The following is an 18,936-nucleotide window of genomic DNA, read 5'->3' as shown; positions in this document are numbered from 1 at the left end:
GCAGAAAAAAGGGTTTTTGAGTTAAGCCTTGGGTTATGTCTAGATATAAGCAATATAAAAATGGGGATATTGTGATAATTTTGCTGATATTGACTTCAATGTTTTAAGCATGCCATAAGGGATTTGATCCCTATTTTCATGGTTCACTGATCATGGAAACTGATACAATTTGGCATGATAATGTGGGTAACATAATTTCGTTGGGGTTTTTGCTCATTTTTGCATATTTATTTTGTCCGGGCACTTTATAAGACATGTCCATAATGGGTCCAATATGACAATTTCGTCATGTTTTAGACATTATAGTGACACCACAAGTGACTGTTCTGCACTGAACTTTCTAAATTACTTCAACCGGTTCATTTATTAGTAAAATTGACAGCATTTTATAAGGTTTCAATAATCTTATTATTTTTTCCAATTTCCTGGGCCTTTATACTTACCTTTCGTCAGTTCTATCAGGTCTTCACAAATCAACTAAAATTTGTTCAGTCACTTTGTCATTCCTGGAAAGTTTCAAAGGATTTTAATTCTATACCAGTAGAAAATATTCCTTTACACATGAACTGCTGTCTGAATTTTTTTTTTTAAATTACAGTGATTCAGCAATTACCAATTTTCTCTTCTATTCAATAAACCGTAGTATTATTTAGAAAATATATATCACATACACATGTAAGTAGAAAATGGAACAAAGCATACCTGTCAATTACAGTAAATGTGAGATGTATGTGTCTTTTGACTGTATGATGAACAGCATCGTCACGCTTACAAAATAATGTAACAAAATATATTTTTACATAATATCCTTTCGAATTTATGTTTTAGTGGGGGAACAACATTTACTATAAATGGTGAAGGTTTTAGTCATGTTGGCAAGATTACTGTTGAAAGAGTGGTAAGTTTATCATGTGTATGTGAATAATACGATTTGAAATGCATAAGAAAGAGGGGAATAAACTATAACTGTGTGTGTTAACTGTTCACCATATCTTTGTGTTTACTGCTAGAAACTTTAATTATTTTTAATTTGGACATTGTTAAGTACTTGATGCATTTTTTTCATCCGTTAAATAAACAATATTACGTCAATATCAGAAAAAATATTAACATTTTTTGTATGAGGCTTATCAACTTGGAAAAAGCGAAGTTTACCGAGGCCTTCAACAGATTGGTCCCGAATACTAAAATATTGATATTTTTCTGACATTTGCATAATATTGTTTTTATACTGCCGCTAAAAATTGTTACAATTATATTTATGAAAATGTATACACAAAAAATAAAACTTGTTTTTTTATCCCTAAACAAACCATTGATTGTGTAGAAAAGTGACTCGACTTGAAATTGACATTTTTGGTAGATAAAGCCAACAGGAAGTGTTCTAGCTGCAGTATATCAGATAGGCATAACTTAAAAAAAATGAACTGTTTCCTCATGGAAGCGATTTAAATATATTTATGACTAGAGGAGCGCGATCTGCTTAACCTTCCGCAACACCTGATATCACCCCCTGTTCTGGTGGGGTTCGTGTTGCTCAAACTTTGGTTTTCTATATTGTGTTGTGTTTATTGTTGTTTGTCTTTTAATCGTTTTCCGTTTTTTTTTATGTCATGGCATTGTCAGTTTGTTCCCGACTGAGTTTGGATAACCCTTTGGTATCTTTCACCTCTTGTGTAGTTAGGGTAAATAACTATATATAAAAATCATTCGTACATAGATAGTAATCTCACTGTATGATATTGATTAAGGTCAGCACGAGATAATGTTTCAAGAATAAACTTTATCGCGTACGCCTTTTCCATACTGTGAAGACAAAAATTGCATAGTATTACAATATAAGTTTAACATTAAGAAGTAATAAAACCAAAATATGTTAAAAAAAGCATAAAAAAACCCGATATAACAATTTGACGTAGTAGAAAAAACAATCACATGATCGACATAATTTATACAATTATACTTAACTTAGGTATTTGACGTTTCTCGCATACATATAATGAATTTGTAAAGTTTGGATACTCTTCAAGTAATTTTGTTTATGGTAAACCAAAATATGGTAAAAAAAGCATAAAAAAATCTGATATAACAATTTGACGTAGTAGAAAAAACAATCACATGATCGACATAATTTATACAATTATACTTAACTTAGGTATTTGACGTTTCTCGCATACATATAATGAATTTGTAAAGTTGGGATACTATTCAAGTAATTTTGTTCATGGTAAACGAAAAGTAGTTCAATTTAAAAAAAGAAAACCAAGATTCTTAGCTCATTACAAATGAATTAAAAACGTTCGTCTGATACTTGTATTGAGTAACCATTCTGTATAATTTGAGTCGCTTGTGTGTTTGACTCTAGTGAGTTGTGAAAAAAGCAAAAGATACCAAAGGGACATACAAAATAAAAACTGACAATGCCATTGAAAAAAAGAGGCAAAATAAGACGAATACATTCCACACCAAAACTACAAAAAACCAGGGGTGTACTCCGGACGAGTAAGCAGCTCCTGCTCAACATATACCACATGTGATGTTGCTCATGCAGGAAAAACTCCGGTGATAAGTCTCATTCGGATATGTCTCAATTGAGGAAAAGAGAACTGGATTGTGGTTACGACAATTGAAACATTAGTTGCCATCTGGGGATATTATATAACGCTCAACCAACTTGTGATGGTGTCGGTAAAACGTTCGAAGGAATGATTTCAATTTCTCCACTTTGAACCATTGGTTCAGTAACTTTCCTGTTAGCAGAACTCTTTTATTAAAGAAATCATAATATGCAACATAAGCTCTGGGAGATACATTTTTAATATGCGTGTACTGCTGGAATGTTGCTACATAGAAATGGAAATTTCACAATTGGGAAGATAAAATCATCTCTTTTGTCGTAAAGACCAAAGATATATTCTAATCTGATTTTCTGTTTTTTTTTTTTCAGTTGCACCAGTGGCATTATGAAGTGATATCATAAATTTTTTTGCTGAAATTCATTTGTTTACAATGTTTTACCATTAAAATGGACCATTCCCGGTTTTAAAATTAGCTTGTTAAAGTGTTTTTGCTATGAGTTAACAACTGTTCATGACATGACAGTACATTCAGTAATATTTCGAAAGCTCAAAACATTGTTTGACTCTGTTGGCTCTCAAAGTTTACAAAATTGACCTATGATGTAACTTTTAATCTGTGTCATAATGCTGTTATAGCTTTTTTAGCAATGTTGTTTTTAAGAAAAACAATTAATATTATAGATTTCCCGATTGCTACCTAATTTGCATCATATGTTCAAATTTAGTTTGTCTATTTACAATATTATTTCATAAGAATGAATGAAATAATCACTAATGTAGACTATGTCCTTTTTACTGGCTACTTTCATGATTTTCATTCTAATTCTACTTACATTATACATGTCTTGATTGTCATTTCGAAAGTTTTTATTTCCAGAAAAACCCATGTAATGTTAAATTCGATATTCAAGCTGTATGTCAAACACCCGAAATGAAACGAAATGAGTCAAATGTACAATCTGTTCGTGTATATTTTGATGGATTAAGTATAGCAGTTGATATTGAATATGTTGATGATCCACAATTGAACAATTTCCAAAGTATACTTGAATATGATAAGGAATCACCTATTCAGATCACGGTAAGTATTATCAGACATAAACATTAATAAAAAATGAAAAATAGAAAATATATTAAATATATTAAATTTAGTAACTTTTCCCCAAAAATATACAAGTGAAAATAAAACAGGTTCGTATGGTTTGCATAGCGCGTTTTGCCCAGTGAACAATGCATCAGTAGTGAGTTGAACCGAGTGGGTGCATACAAAAATTAAATCAGTGATCTGCTACAAGTTACAATTTCAAAGACATGGGAAATGCAAAATTTACCTTTTTTTTAAAACAAATTTTAAATTTTTCATACCATGAAGGAAAGAGATTAACCACGTTGACTCTGTGATTCTAATAACTAGAATAGAGACGGTGTACGGCTCTAGATCTGGGATTTGAAACTGTCAAACAGTCATGTTAATGGCAAGAAATTAATAATCAAAAGAATACGTTGTAAAAACCTTGCCGAATCTTAAGTAAGGAAATTTTTCTATCTCCGACGTATGATGTCGAATTCTCCTTATTTCATTCTAAGTCTATTTAACTCCATGGTACAAGACCAATACAACTAAAACATGACATATAACATGTAGTACAATCTTGCTAAAATAGACATTTTGTGCTATATGTACAGAAACAAAAAGATGACAAAATAATGTTATGATTAACCAGTAACCATTCTAACAAATTTAAACAAAAAAATCTTTTTTTTTTTGTATACAGGGTACCAATATCTTACATGGAGCAATATCTGATGACTACTCCATCCATATTGGATTGGACGGAAAATGCATAATAACAGATATCAACATGACATTTATTATCTGCTTGCCACCTACGTTCACACCTAGGACAAATGATACAGATCAAAATACAGTTTTTGTTATTGTAAGTCAAAATTACTAGTAAACTAGTTGTGATCTGAAACGGCCATTTTGATTTAAACAGCTGTTAAAAGAAGACTGAATAATACATCATTAAGTCATTTTCAGCCTTTCAGTCAATTTTCAGACTTATCAATCTCGGTAAATTCAGTAGTTTTCAAACAATGCGCTTGCAGTCAATTAAGATATTTTCAGTCTATATAAAAAAGAAGATGTTCATTCGTTGCTATTACCCTGTACACATCATAATTGATTGTCTGAAAAACTACTAAACAGTACTAAATTGACTGCAAGCACATTTTCTGAACAGTACTGAATTTACCGCATTGGATAAGTCTGAAAATCGACCGAAAGACTGAACATGACTGAATTATGTATAGTGCAGACTTTATTCAGATGATGTTTAGATCCAAATTACCATGTAAGACTAGTATTCACCTTCTAGTGTAAGATACAACTTTCTTATAAACGTTTAACCACTCAAATAGTAAACAACGAAATTATTGACTGAATGGGAAAAATCTGTAATTGATAAACACCTAATGGAAGAAGCTCAAAAAGAAATATAAGTATGTGTTCATATATTTCAGATAGCTCAAATGATTGATATTCCTTTGTGTTAAATGTTCTAATAAAGTCGTACAGAAAAGTGTAATATATACAGAACGCACAAACATTCGATTGCCTCTATTAAATATCTGTAATAATTTTCATTTAATGCATTTCTAGTAAGGACAATTTCACCAAAATCATTCAAAATAACACAAGGAAATCAGAACCCTATATTTTGAAAGTCAGACAAAGCTGTGGACAACAATACTAACAACGTGTGACAAAATGTTAAAATTCCAGAACGTTTTGCACTACCTGCATTTAATATGGAACCAGTCAAATTATCAACATAACCGACGATGAAGTTAGTCAAAACCTTAAAAACGGTTATCATCTAATCATACTAATGTAATTGTCATATGGTCGTATGCTTTTGTTCCAGATTAGAGAATTATCACTTTTCTAACATACATGTAATCAACATTCGATTGTCTTCCTTAAATATCTGTAACAATTTTCATTTAATGCATTTCTGGTAAAGATTTCAACCGCATTTTGTCTCTCTATTTTATATAGTACGAACGAAAGTTAAAAACAACATCATTCATATATTAGATTTGTATCCAAAATTAGGTACTAGTATTTGTTTTTATTAAAGGAAAATTATTATGTTGTTCATTTTCTGATTTTGCCTAAAATGCATTAAATCTCTCATTTTTTCATCCCAAGGTTGAAGTTGGTAGAATCAAAGCATACATTGGCAAACTACGATATAAAGTAAACATCAATATATTGGCTGTTATAGTTGGATTGTTAGCCGCTGCTTTTCTCACAGCTGTTATTGTGGGAATATTTACTGTATTTATTATGAAGAAGAAAAAGAAGAAAGTCATCAAGGAATTTAAGATGGAACTGTTGACACGTGAGGAAATGATACGAAAAGCCAGTAGAGAAGGTACGAGGACAGGAAGTCCATATATCTGTATTACTAAGAACTACACTTTACAACAGTTGCAACATGTTTTTATGACAGTAGGTCCCTCATAAACTCGGTCTGGCCAATGCGGAATTATTTAACACTGTTCAATGTTTTTGTAACTTACACAATGTTACGACATCAATCCTAATTTTTACCTTAAATGGTAAACGAAATAAATGAAGAATAGTCTTAAACAGTTAAATATGTTTAGGTCACTATCTAATAGTCTATGATTCACTGTCAAAGGAAATATAATATACAAATCATATTTGTTATTTATTTAAAAATTTATATTTACAGTAAGTGTTCAATTCATACACATTCTTATCTATTTTTAGCTGAACGAGGAAATATTTGATTGCGTCATATGTGTTTTAATCTGTTTGAAAACAAACTATGTGTAAGAAACCATCCCATGCTGACAGAATTAATATTATTGTTGAAAAATTGCTCTGCACTTCGTGCTATCGATTATGTTTTTTAAAAATTGTAATGTGAAAAGTAATTGATATACTATATATCGTAAATATAAATAATTGAAGGAAATTTGTAACACTAGATAATTATCCCATGTATAATAATTATTGTTTGATTAATATTTAACGAGCTATCCTCATCGACATCGTCATTATGCTAATATACGGTTTAACGATGTTAACCGGTTTCATGAGGAATGATACGAAGTTTTGATTTCAAAGTTTTATTCTAAATATAAAAACGTAAATTACATATTTATATATTTTTTCAAAGATCTGTAAATATAAGAGTTACATGTTGTGGTTATCAAAATCTATACAAAATATAAAGCTACCGACGCTTACATTTTTATCAAGAAGCGCTTCCGTGTTTCATGCAAATGTGAGGTCAACTTGCTTTCATATAACAAAAACAAAACAACAGCATTAAACTATATATTGAAAGTACAAACTGACCCAGAATCAAATATATTTCATGTCAATAAAGTATCTTTTTAATCATCTAAAACATTAGACAAACTATGTTCCTTGAATAAATTTAACAGGCATATGATGAAATTAACAAATGTGATATTAATCAAAGGAAATGGAACAATGCACATAATGTTTAAAACGCAATGGAAAATGGTCTTTAATTAATAAATGGCTATTATTTATTTTGAATTTATTGAACCATAAAATTAATTTTTGACTCTTCACATTGAATAATCCGCGAAGCGGATTATGTAAAATGTGAAGAGTCAAAAATTTATTTTATGGTTCAATAAATTCAAAATAAATTATTGCCATTCATTATAAATAAATTTCTATCTAAAATAAGGCTCAAAGACCTTTTTATATTATTTATATTAACAATAACAACGTATACACATGTTGGCGTATAAATACACAACGTCAGAGTGGGCGTGTCGCCATAAAAATTGACAACATTGAAAATAAAGGTAATTCTTTTAACCAATCAGAAGACAGTATATACACCAAATTTATTTATTGAACATTAAAATCTACCAACATATAGAATGCGAAAATATAAGAAATTATGTAACAACTCCATAATAGGAAGTGCATAGCTTCAATAGGTATGTGCACTTTCTCTGTGGTGCCAAGCTAAGGATATAGGTAAAAATATGTAGGTGTTGATTACACAAAATAGAAACCCCAGTTGGAAAACTTCATTGATATATTATTAAGTTCCAAAGTTGAAAAAACTGGGGAAATCCTTAAAAAAAATCTCAATGGCAGGAGCGCAATTTCAATTTGTGTGCAATCATTCTGTGAATATCCAAGGATTAAGACTGAAAACAAAAACTCTTCAAAGATAACAAACTAGAAAATGGTACGTATTGTATACAATAAATGGTACCCACCTGGACACTGCATTACTTGTATGTAAATGTCTTATTTGTCCTGTCGTATTTCCATTATCGGTCTCATTTATATGATTAAACAACCTGCAAAAAACTGTATTGTTGTTATTCATGTGCATTTCCCATCAGTCATGAGTTATAGGATACCTGTAATTGGCATTTGGAATCCTTGCAAGGTCTGTATGTATGTCAGGTATAACTGACCTTTCCCCTATTTTATGACTCATTGATCAATGTTAGTTTTCGTAGTCAAATACAATAAGTAATAGGCTTACTATGTTTAGTGTATGGAATCGTTGAAAACTGTACATGTCCGTCTGGAAGGGTTCATTTGACCTTGATTACACTATTTGTCATTGGTCAGTATTTAGTTGTTGTGGGTAGTCCTTTTTTCCGATACTATGTGCAGTAGGTAAACTATATGTGGTGTATGGAATGGTTGTAAGGTACACACAATCTAATTAAAATTAAATCTCCGCACTTGCTCCTCGTTGTTTATATGTCGCGCGTGGGAAATCTAACAACAGCCGCTTGAGGGTCATGTCTAGGGTCAAATTTGCTGTAGCCAATCAGCGAAGGTGCTACAAACTGTTAGGGTATTGGACTGGCTTAGGAGTCTTAGTAGTGTCTAGAGGTCTTCCGAATGTATATAAACAAAAATGGCAGCGCCCATGCGAAAAACGTTTCGTAACATACAACTGTAATAATAGTTTGTATTATTGCCTTCCGAGGTTAAAATGGCATCAAGTGAAGTATGCACCCCAAGGAAAATATCAGTTAGAACAAACATTTGTGTTTTATGCGGTTTTTCTTTCATCCAGATAGAAATCTCCTCAACGGGTGAACGTGTTGAAAAAAAAAACTGTTCAAACTGAAACTATTGCAGAACTCAGAGAGAATCGCAATAATTTCTAGTGTTGTTACTGGTTTTGAAGTAAACGCCGAAGTAGACAAGGACAATGGCGTCTGTTTTAAATGTTTTAGAAAAGTCCAACAGTCAATCAAATTAAAGAAAAATGCATTAAAAATGCAAGAAGAACTAAGTGACGGTGTCTTACCACCTGACCAATCAGAAAGATTAATTGCTAATAGATTTGTAAATCTGCAAGGTGGAACAAACAATAATATAAGCTTAGATGAATACTTAGAGATGTTGAACAAGGATACAAAAGTAACATGTTCGGGACATCAGACAAAGGAAAGTATCCTTCAACACTCTAAAGAGTATCCTCACCTAGTTAATTTTGCAAGCCATTTTGATAATATTACCAATTCAACAGGAAAGAAGGGGTTCCACCATATACCGTCATACCAAGCTGATGTTCAGAAAATTGCAAAAGACCTACTACAAGAAAATGTACTAACAAATAAAACTTCAAGAATAATTAAGTGCAAGGAGCTAAAAAAAGACAAAAACCCATTTGATAGTGCATTTATAGGACTTCGTACATTGATTTATCGACATCAACCAACAGGCCCCTTCCATCGCCTTCGAAACCCACATAAATGAAAAACATTGCTTGGAATTAAATTATTGTGAATAAAGTGTGCAGGTTTAATTTTCTCTCAAGTCATAACCTTAATTAGCTGGTACTTTTTTTAGTAGTTTGTTGCTGATATAAAAAAAAATGTGTGTCATGAGTCAATGAGACATCAACCCAACAACAAAGTAATGAAATACTTTCAGTTTAGTTGCAGAATATCATGGTCATTTTGATTAGGCAGCATAACTACCTACAAAAACATGTTTATAAAAATTTGGCATGATTTCTAATGAGACAACTATTCAAAAGGGACCAACTTAATTTCTGTATTAAAGTTCACAGTTCCACCTCTGACTTTGAGTAAAACCTACAGCAATCTGTACAAAGTCCCGACATTACTTTATGAAAACATCAAGCACGTTTGTACAAAACAACAATGAGATAAAAACCAAACTTTTACAGATTTGTTCACAAGGCGACCAGCATGCGGATATTTACCCTATATGTACATGTAAAGAGATGTTGATAAAACTTATACAAGGTGGTGTTGGTTAAATATGCTTTCCTGAGTGATGAAGTTTTTAGTGCACATTATTTGGTTTAATTTCTATCTTAGTCAAATTAAACACAGTAACTTAATATAATAAAATGCTCCACTGGGCGCAGCTTGATACGACCGCAGAGGTCGAACCCTGAACAGTTGGGGCAAGTATGGACACAACATTCAAGCTTGATACAGCACTGAATTTGGATTGTGATTAAATATTTGACACAGCATAGGTTTCTGACACAGAATGAATGTGGTCTAAGAACTTATAAATTTTTAATTTACCTATTCAAACCATATAATTATTATTTGCTTTTATATATTAATCAGAAATAACAAATTTAAAATGGAAAATTTTACAGAAAAAAAAGGAAAAAAATAAATCCCCCCACCCAAATTTATGAACCCCCTTATGATTCATCACCCCCAAACTCAATCCCAGCCTTCCCTTTGTGGTATGGTACCTTGCTGTACAATTTCAGAGAGATCCATACACTTGAACACAAGTTATTGACTGGAAACTAGAAAAATGCTTGTTTTTTTGGCCCCTTTTTGGTTCAAAATTCCTAAACATTTAGGAAAATACCCCCAAACTCAAACCCAGCTTTCTCTTTGTGATATGGAACCTTGTAGTACAATTTCAGAAAGATCCATACACTTACACACAAGTTATTGTCATGAAACTAGAAAAATGCTTGTTTTTTTCCCCTTTTTTGGCCCCGAATTACTAAAATGTTGAGGCAATTGCCCCCAAAATCAATCCCAGCCTTCCCTTTGTGATATGGAACCTTGTGGTACAATGTCAGAGAGATCAATACACTTACACACAAGTAATGTCTGGAAGTTACAAAAATGCTTATTTTTGGTCCCTAATTCCTGACCTGTTGGTACCATAACCCTCAAAATCAATCATGGAGATCCATTCACTTAAACTAAAGTTAGAGTGCGAAAACCAATGTGTCTTCGGACGACAACGACGACGCTAACGTCATACCAATATACGACCGCAACATTTTTTTGTGGTCGTATAAAAAAGAAGATGTGTTATTAAGTCTATATTTGACTGTTTTCTTGATGAACACATTGGTCTTGAACAAAGTTGTAAGTAAGATATAGTCCCACTGCATGTTATTGTCTTGAATATACATGAAATATTTGCCACTGAAACCCAAGTGAAGAAATCAATAATCAATCAACCTGTCAATGTTTATTTTTAGCAAAAATAATCATTCTCTATGTATACTGTTGGCTACACCAAGTTAAATACAATGAGTTTGCTGTATAGAACAAATATAACATCATCAAGAACAATGAACAAAAAGGTCAAAGTCATACATGTCATATGAACCATGCCAAAACTTAGCACAAAAGGACATACATCAATAGCAATAATTCTATACACCAAAGATAGTTGACTTGTTGGTCAATAAACCATGAAAAGTCAAGGTCAGAAACCAACCAGACTGATTTTTATAGTTCGTTCCTGTGTTGTACTGTTACACCACTGTCACAGGTTAGGATCCTGCTAACATGTTTAACCCCGCCACATTCTGTATGTATGTGCCCGTCTAAAGTCAGGAGCCTGTACTTCAGTGGTTGTCGTTTGTTCATGTGTTACATATTTGTTTTTCGTTCATTTTTTGTACATAAATTAGGCCGTTAGTTTTCTTGTTTGAATTGTTTTACATTTGTCATTTCAGAGCCTTTTATAGTGACTATGCGGTATCGGCTTTGCTCATTGTTGAAAGTCGTACAGTGACCTATAGTTGTTAATTTCTGTGTCATTTGGTCTCTTGTGGAGAGTTGTCTCATCATGCTCATTGGCTATCATACCACATCTTCTTTTTTATATAACATGTACATCTTACAATAATTCCACACCAAATATATTTTTCTGTTTGTTTATCATGTTTATAGTAATCGAGATGCAGACTTGACCCCGAATATATGCTTTTTTTTTGAAATGAGGTCAAGATTAGGCGAATCTGCAAACATATCTTACAGACATGACAGACATGGCAGACATGGTTTTCTCTTTTAAATTTTTTCATATTTTTCTGGTCGGGGCCTTTTGTAGCCGACTAAAGGCATGGGTTTTTCTCGTTGTACTACAATTGCTTATATCAAGTTATTGAAAAGTCTGGAGGGTAGTTGTCTGATTGGCAATCATACCGCATCTCTTTATTTTTAAGATGAAAACTAGTAAATATCTTATGATGTGTCATTCAGTTACTGTCTCATTTGTTTTTATACGCTACATCTCTTTTTAGTCACATTGACAGCTGCAGGCATGACATGAACCCAGATCTAGAGTGGCAATACAGCAATTGTAAGGGGGTTAAAAGTCAAAAAAATTTGAAGAGTCTAAAGTTGAATAAGTTACAGAAAAAAGATACTGAAAAATTAAATAAATAAATATCAACTGTTTTAATCATCTTGTATTTCTAATAAAGCCATATCAAGATCTTCGAAGTATTCATAGGCCGACAAATTGTAGTCTTCAGTATCGCTATCTGATACAGCAGAATCTTCTTGCTCCTCGAGCTCCTCAACAACTTGTTCTGACAGAAATAACTTCTCAAGAGGTAACATATCACAGTATTCACAATTACAAGACTTAGCACACAAGTCACAGCATGAATGTTTCCTGCTTTCTTTCTTCATCAAATCATCCAAGTCTGAATTTCTGAGGAAATTACACATCAGATCCTTTCTCCTACAATCTTTAGCTTGCAGAATTGCCTTAATTTCCGGTTTCAACTTCTGCAAGTGGTATCCATTGTAAAGGATAATGGCAACTGATGGATTTCCATCCCTCCCCACTCGCCCTATTTCTTGCAGCAAATCTATCAGAATATTTGGAGGTCTAAATAATACCACTCCACTACACTTTTTTTTACATCTAAACCCATTCCCAGGGCACTGGTTGACAAAATAAGTCTCAAAACACTACTTTCCTCCTTCAATGCATTAATTATAATGTTTTTGTTAACATCTGGAGTTTCAGAATAGAACATCTCAATATACTTGGCACAATGTGGCAGTTCTGTTACAATGTGTTTATAAAGTTTGGAAGTGTCATTTATCGATGAACAATACAAAAGTGTACGTGGGAAGTCCTGTCTTTTTTCCTCTAATGCATCTACTAACCATGTCATTCCCATTTCAATTTCATTTCTAATTTTGGAAATTACTAGTTTAGTATTAGACTTGTTTGGTGATAAATTAATTTCTGTTGTGTCCTTTGCTAGTTGCAATATTTTCATGACTTTTTTCCTAAAGCTTACTGTGCAAGTTGCACTTAAAGCCAATACTGTAGCATCGGGAAAGAGGGATCTTACTTCACCTACATTCGAAAACCATTTTCGGAAAGCCTCTTTTGTGTCTCCTTCATATTGGCCCCTAAAAGAAACATAGAAATAAGTATATCTATAAAAACGTTTATTAAAGGTAAATATCAGCACCTCTTGCCTAGTTTGTTAATTCTTATGGCAAAACAAAAATAAATACATGTATGTGCATGTCCATAGCGTTATGTAACAGCCTATCATTCAGTGGTTGTTAATGGTTGCTGTCTAGCACATTTGTTTAGGGTTTTATTTTTCATACATTCTTATAATTACATTGTAATGGTTCAACATTTTGCAAGTAGTGGTCTTAAAATAGATTACTTTTTAGTATTAGGTTATCTCGTTCTTGAAAGCTGTACAGTTCTGTACCAGTGGTCTTAATTTTTTACTTCTATATTTTTGAAAATCTTAAATTCATAAAAATGGGAAGGGAGTACACATCAATATATAGAAACAATTCATCAAAGTTTCATGCAAATTCGTTGAATAGTTTTTGAGTTACTGTCTGACATGTTGACGATTGACAGACAGTCACAGGTTAGGGGAGGGTTTGGGATCCCGCTAACATGTTTAACCCTGCCACATTCTGTATAGTGCCTGTCCCAAGTCAGGAGCCTGTAATTCAGTAGTTGTCATTTGTTTATGTGTTACATATTTGTTTTTCGTTCATTTTTTGTGCATAAATTAGGCCATTTGTTTTCTCGTTTGAATTGTTTTACATTGTCATTTCGGGGCCTTTGATAGCTGACTATTCGGTATGGGCTTTGCTCATTGGTGAAGGCCGTACGGTGATCTAAAGTTGTTTATTTCTGTGTCATTTGGTCTCTTGTGGAGAGTTGTCTCATTGGCAATCCTACCACTATTCTTTTTTATATAGACAACCGAACGGTATACCATAATACGTCCTGTAAATGTGCGAATAGAAATGAACATGGGGAATAAACATTGTATCCACTTACCAAATTGCTATTGTGTGAAACTCATCAATTACAATCAACTTAATGTTCAACTTCTTTAAACAAGTTCTCCAATAGGGATCACCAACCAATGTGTCTGGAGATGCAAAAATGACATCTATCAACCCCTCTTTGATTCGATCGTCACTCTGGGGGAGACGATCCTAAAATGCAAAAAAAAAATGTAGGTGGGCAGTCTCCAAAAAGACATATTTCTATGATAACTTCTATAATTTAAATGTACACTGTGCAAATACCCTTTCTCCATTTCACTGCGTTTGATTAAAGATTGAAATTTAATGAAATAATTCTTATTGTTGTAAAGTCCAATACAGAAATGAATATAGCTGAGATTTCAATGAATGCATGGCATATTTTCTCGATTTTGAGATGTTTCTGCCAATTTACCTGTTTGGCCATCCAACAAGGTCATTTAGACTGCACTTTTTCATATTTTTTTTTTATTTTGTCATTGTTTAACACAAATAACAATCTAATTTAGAAATTAAGTTTCCCGCATGTTTCTGGGCCATGTAAAGTTGACTATGCTGTATGATTTTGCTCATTGTTGAAGGTCAGATGGTGACCTATGATAGTTGTAAACTTTGTCATTTGTTGTCTGGTGGAGAGTTGAGTTGGCAATTATACTTCAAGTCTTGTACATGTACGACATCTTCTTATTCTTATATGCATGTATATTTGTTTTGAGATAGATTATTAGTAAATGTAATTAACAACATTTCCCTTGGACTCTGGTGCTTCATTAATACAACATGCAGTAAATAACTTTATACAAAGTATGAAGAACTAGCATTATGGCCAAAACGACTGTAAAATACTGGCAATATGACTGATACAATCTGTTCTCGGTGAAATGAGACAAATTTATGTGCTACCATGGCTACAATCTACTGCTTCTGCAGTTTTGTTTAATTTTGCTCATGTTTATCTAAGTTTCATATTACTGCTTTGTTACTGTTCAACAGTAAGTCATGTGTATGTATTGATATACTGAAGTTTAAATGTATGTTCCTGCAAATAAATTTTATCTTCTTTGATAAGGCATACATGTACATCTTTGCCTGATCAGATGCGGATCCAGGACTATAAAAAAGGGGGCCCTGCATCTAGGCACCATAAGGTGTAGGAATAACGTCTTATGATAGAGGCATTACATAAATTATATAAGTAGCTCCAACAGCATAGGCGGATCCAGGGGGGCCTGGGCCCCCCTTTTGTGGGAAACATTTTGTTGATTATATAGGGAATCACTGAAGCATGACTGGAGTGGGCCCCCTCTTAGGTCAATCAGTGGGCCCCCTTACAAAAAGTTTTGGATCCGCCACTGTACAGGGGGATAACATGTCATCCCCTAACTGATTTCTCAGGTGTTATAAACATCTTTATTATACAACACTGCCAGCATAATAATTATAATATAAATTAGATGTTTAATGGCATTAAATACTATAGTATAGACTATTCCATTTATTGAAGCCTTCCTACCACTGCATGCTTAAAGTTATACTAACCTTTGTATGCAGCAGTATTATTTCCAATGTGCAAGAGTTTTTCCACCTGGTCCTGCATCAGAGCTACTAAGGGACAACAGACTAAAACTTTAGAGTCAGAACTGTTTTCAATAACCTCCCGGACAACTGGAAGGTACAGTTGAAACGGTAGTGACTTGCCAAAACCAGTCGGGAGTACAGCTACGCAGTTCTTCTTGTTAACTAAACAATCTAAAATTTCCTTTTGCTCCTTCTTTATATCATTTATACCAAATTTTGGCAAAACTTTTGTCAAAACGTTGTCCAAACTGGGCGCATCCATGTTTTTTAACGATCCGATAATGGTATACAAGCCCGTCGCTGATTGGTTAATCGAAATTGATTTTCTGCACGCTGATTGGTCGGTCAAAGTTCACCAAATTTGACCCTAGACATGACCCTCAAGCGGTTGTTGTTAGATCTCCCACGCGCGACATATAAACAACGAGGAGCAAGTGCGGAGATTTAATTTTAATTAGATTGAGGTACACATAGTGTGTTGCGCGGTTGATCTGACTTTGACAAGATTTACATTGTCGATGGTTCAAAAAATAAGTGGTGAATTCGGTATCCCAGATACTATATTGAAATATTGGGGGATGTACATTAACGACTGACAGGGTTATTTGACCTTTACCTCATTTTCATGGATCATTTGGAATCATTTAGTTTTATTTTATTGTTATTATTATTATTATTATTATTATTTATTATTATTATTATTATTATTATTATTATAATTATTTATTATTATTATTATTATTATTATTATTTATTTAGTTGTTTTCATGTGAATATTCTTTTTTTATATAGAATTCGCAGATGCTCAGATGACAATGAGAGAAATTAAATCTGACTTAGTTACATCTAGAGTTCCATTTCGTGACTACCAAACTTATGTTTTATATCAGCTGTTTCCTACCCAAGACATAGAAACAAACCCATTACTTCACGACTCAAAGGTAACATTTTTATATCAATTTTAAATAATTAATGCAAGTTTTTTTATTCAAATAGTATAATACTATTGGTCAAGTTATTGTCACATGATCATGTGATATGTCAGATTTCAATAAAAAAAATGCACAAATATAAAGCGTTATATGTATAATGTTTAAGTCTCAGTTATGCAAAACCCACCAACATGTTGATGCATGAAACATATAAACATGTATCTTAAAAAAATACAGATAAACTTGTTATTGGCTTTGAACTAGCTTTCAGTAACTGCGAGTACTCTCATATGTATACTTTTGTGTCTTTGGTGTTTTTCTGTGGGTTTTTGTGCTCTCTATCGATCAGATGCGTGAAGCTGTTGTCAACTGATTTTTATAGTTCTTATGTTGTACTGGTACACCACTGTCTCCCATGTTATGTGGATGGTTTGGCACCATCAAACATGTTTATCTCTCCACATTCCGTATGTGCATGTTCAAGGAGCCTGTAATTCAGGGGTGGTAGTTTGTTGCTGTATATCGAATAGTTTTTTTATTACTGTTACATTTGGTATATGTACATACATCGGGCCGTTAGTTTTTCTCGTTTGAATTGTTTTACATTTGTCATTTCGCAGATTTTTATGGCTTACTATTGTTCGGCATTTTCATACATAATGAAAATGCCCACACATGTTTTATGTAGCAATAAGATAGTGAAGAAAATTAAAACAGGGGATAATGAATTTCTTTTCCTGTTATATATGATTACAACAAGGCTGTCAATATACTTCGATGAAACAAACAAACGAAAAACATCTACGAACATCACATTTGTTCAGATATCCTGACTTGGTACATAGACGGAGGTGGGGTTAGACCAAATTAAAGTGCACAACCCACCTATTTTCTAACCTGAACATTTTGTTAAAGTAAAACCAGCAATAAGAATACATCTAGACATAGTCGGTAATTTGTTGAGTACTGCTTGGTTCGTTGCTGACGATCGTTTTAAAAGTCAATCGTAATGGCTTTCTTATGAGAACTAGTTATGGGGAATACAAATAGAAGCGCTGTTTCTTTCATTAGGGTCATCAGATGTGAGTTGGATATGTTTTCGGGAAGTCATACCAATTGTAATTTTTTTAACTACTTTTCTTCCTTTGAAAGGCATTTCAACGTGTGGATTGAAACATGTTTTCATTTTTAATTGCTTAAATGCTTCATATTTAGACTAAATATGCTTCGGTCCAGGCTTTCAAACTCTTCATACTACATTTTGTGTTGTTATAAGAAATACAGTCAGTTTGCGTGAGGACCAGACATTCTGATTAGTCAAATTTAACTAATGCCAGTATTCTTTCATAAGACAGATTGTTCAGTTATGATTTTTCTCGTTAAAATCTTCTGCGCTATTTTATAAGTGTTTCAAGAAATTTAACAACGCAGTACATTTTAGATTCGAATATATAACGGTTTCATACATTTGCTGGCCATTTACAATGAAAACGTTAAATTCCAAAAGTACAAATTGCTCAATTTTTTTTTTTTATTTGATAAATTAAGACTTTATTAAAAATTTCAATAATTTCTATCTTTAAGGAGTTTTGATTGCTGTATAATTTTATTTGGAATAAACATATTTTACCCAATCATTACGAATACATAAAGCTAGCATCATTATCAATAACAGTTACGGTTTGAATAATTGTGTTCTTAATGTCCGATAACCAATGCTTAATCGCCAGTTTTCGGATTTCCAAACTCCTATAAAGGACACTTCACAGTCACCATCAAGAGCAGGCTGAATAATACGGTGCTCTTATATATAAACTCACTAAAGACGATACATTTTGTACTGTTGAAGGGTACCAGAATAGTAGTGTTCATTGTACATTTACCAATTTTCTACCAATCTTTATTGAGACACTTTGAATGCGTCTTAATTTTCATGGTGGGTGATACATGCAGATCAGGAGTCACATGCCCTGTCAACACAACTGGTTTAGCTCCTTATGGTACTTGGTTTGTATATTCTAAGTGGATTTATGACGATGTACGATATTTGAACATCACCTAACAACTGTCGGCTCTTATTTCTATGACATATTATGTTGTATAGATAGTCAACAGGCAAATATATTCCATATTTCTACTTATTTGAATACAACATGTACTATGTTTATGATGTTTATTTGTAAAGTTCAACGTAATCTAATATCCTG

At 32.7% G+C, this 18,936-nt stretch overlaps 1 long non-coding RNA gene across 1 annotated transcript; it reads left to right on the top strand.

Moving 5' to 3' along the window:
* The first annotated feature begins 826 nt into the window (after positions 1-826).
* Positions 827-4,497, top strand: LOC127714161 (uncharacterized). The gene is made up of 3 exons (XR_007987591.1): positions 827-898; positions 3,457-3,660; positions 4,355-4,497. It is a non-coding gene; the product is annotated as an uncharacterized LOC127714161 (long non-coding RNA).
* Positions 4,498-18,936: the final 14,439 nt, after the last annotated feature.

Source organism: Mytilus californianus, unplaced genomic scaffold (assembly GCF_021869535.1).
Source record: "Mytilus californianus isolate M0D057914Y unplaced genomic scaffold, xbMytCali1.0.p SCAF_1, whole genome shotgun sequence".
NCBI lineage: Eukaryota > Metazoa > Mollusca > Bivalvia > Mytilida > Mytilidae > Mytilus > Mytilus californianus.
Note: the sequence above shows the minus strand (reverse complement) of the source record. Positions and strands in the feature narration are given on the sequence as shown.